Source organism: Oncorhynchus gorbuscha, linkage group LG20, assembly GCF_021184085.1.
Source record: "Oncorhynchus gorbuscha isolate QuinsamMale2020 ecotype Even-year linkage group LG20, OgorEven_v1.0, whole genome shotgun sequence".
NCBI lineage: Eukaryota > Metazoa > Chordata > Actinopteri > Salmoniformes > Salmonidae > Oncorhynchus > Oncorhynchus gorbuscha.
The window spans coordinates 2,070,833-2,073,332 of record NC_060192.1 but is presented as its reverse complement, the minus strand read 5'-3'; the positions used below and the strand labels follow the sequence as shown (position 1 = coordinate 2,073,332).

At 49.7% G+C, this 2,500-nt stretch overlaps 1 pseudogene; it reads left to right on the top strand.

The window, feature by feature from the left end:
• Positions 1-2,500, top strand: part of LOC124006935 — a 230,217-nt pseudogene that overhangs the window by 192,232 nt on the left and 35,485 nt on the right.

Genomic DNA, 2,500 nt, shown 5'->3' with positions numbered 1-2,500 from the left:
ATATTACAGTTTCAACAAATGAATCTTAAACGACACTTGTTTTTATTATTGCAATTAGGATTTGTTACCTGTAAAGGTTATGATAAATTAGGCATTGTTGCTCACTGTTGGCATGTAGATAATTGCACTTCTTGTTTTTACATTTCCAACCTTGTTCGAAAAATACCTTTTTTAATTATTGGAGTACTTCAGTACTCGAAAAATAATAATGAGAGTACTCAAACAGTCAAAAAAGGCCCAATGCCCATCCCTAGTCTGTAGGACTGTGTGGGAATTTAAGCCTGTTTGTGCGTGTCAGGGAGTTAGTGACACACTGTAGGCTATAGATGGATGGCCCTTTAATGAAACTCAGACCAACTCATTAAAAGCTGCCTCATTTGAGGAGCTTAGAAGACATGCTCTGTAGAGAGTGGCCTGAGAGAAAAGCATTTGAAGAGCAAAGGTTTGGTACTAATTACAATAAAACCTCTTTATCATTCTCTCTCTCTCTCTCTCTCTCTCTCTCTCTCTCTCTCTCTCTCTCTCTCTCTCTCTCTCTCTCTCTCTCTCTCTCTCTCTCTCTTCTTCCCCTGTTTGCAGAATTACCTGAAGGCAGCCTGGAACGTGTTTGACTTTGTGACAGTTTTGGGAAGTATCACGGACATCTTGGTCACAGAGATTAAGGTAAGCTCTCCTGCCATGTCCCTATGTGGTATCGTACTTTCTGTAAGAGCTGCCACAGTACAATGTGCCCATTCAACTTTAGATAGGTAGAGACGTCAGCCGAAAGGGATACTCCTATATGCTGTCCTGCCTGTATGACTCTTCACTCATAATAACTTTACTCCTTGAAGGAGGATGTGTCTAGTGGAAAGTCACTTCACAAGGTTTAACCCAGTTACAGTACTTGTGACGAGGTAATAAGTTGAAGTCAACAGCAGATCCTACTCGAGAGCTGATGGGGATAGCTGAGAGCGTCCTGCCGGGACTGAGTGCTCAGTGTCTCATGCTGGATGGATTAGTATGGAGCTGGGGACAGACAGAAGTGGCAGGCAGAGTTTGAAATGGGGATCAGGAAAAGCCTCTGTGCAGATTGCAGCACAGTAGCACTAAAGTGGATTGGAGTAGTCCGTTTACTGTTTAACACTCTTTGTGGAAGACGTCTCTTTTTTTGTAGGATTTCTCTCCACATTACTGTCAGTATTTTTTCTTCTCTCTCTCTCTCTCTCTCTCTCTCTCTCTCTCTCTCTCTCTCTCTCTCTCTCTCTCTCTCTCTCTCTCTCTCTCTCTCTCTCTCTCTCTCTCTTTCTCTGGGCCATCCCTCTGCCTCCTCTCTGACACTATGGGCCATCCCTCTGCCTCCTCTCTGACACTCTGGGCCATCCCTCTGCCTCCTCTCTGACACTCTGGGCCATCCCTCTGCCTCCTCTCTGACACTCTGGGCCATCCCTCTGCCTCCTCTCTTACACTATGGGCCATCCCTCTGCCTCCTCTCTGACACTCTGGGCCATCCCTCTGCCTCCTCTCTGACACTCTGGGCCATCCCTCTGCCTCCTCTCTGACACTCTGGGCCATCCCTCTGCCTCCTCTCTGACACTCTGGGCCATCCCTCTGCCTCCACTCTGACACTCTGGGCCATCCCTCTGCCTCCTCTCTGACACTCTGGGCCATCCCTCTGCCTCCTCTCTGACACTCTGGGCCATCCCTCTGCCTCCTCTCTGACACTCTGGGCCATCCCTCTGCCTCCTCTCTGACACTCTGGGCCATCCCTCTGCCTCCTCTCTGACACTCTGGGCCATCCCTCTGCCTCCTCTCTTTATTATTATTATTATTATTATATTATCCCTCTGCCTCCTCTCTGACACTCTGGGCCATCCCTCTGCCTCCTCTCTTACACTCTGGGCCATCCCTCTGCCTCCTCTCTTACACTCTGGGCCATCCCTCTGCCTCCTCTCTGACACTCTGGGCCATCCCTCTGCCTCCTCTCTGACACTCTGGGCCATCCCTCTGCCTCCTCTCTGACACTATGGGCCATCCCTCTGCCTCCTCTCTGACACTCTGGGCCATCCCTCTGCCTCCTCTCTGACACTCTGGGCCATCCCTCTGCCTCCTCTCTGACACTCTGGGCCATCCCTCTGCCTCCTCTCTTTATTATTATTATTATTATTATTATTATTATTATTATATTATCCCTCTGCCTCCTCTCTGACACTCTGGGCCATCCCTCTGCCTCCTCTCTGACACTCTGGGCCATCCCTCTGCCTCCTCTCTGACACTCTGGGCCATCCCTCTGCCTCCTCTCTGACACTCTGGGCCATCCCTCTGCCTCCTCTCTGACACTCTGGGCCATCCCTCTGCCTCCTCTCTGACACTCTGGGCCATCCCTCTGCCTCCTCTCTGACACTCTGGGCCATCCCTCTGCCTCCTCTCTGACACTATGGGCCATCCCTCTGCCTCCTCTCTGACACTCTGGGCCATCCCTCTGCCTCCTCTCTTTATTATTATTATTATTATTATATTA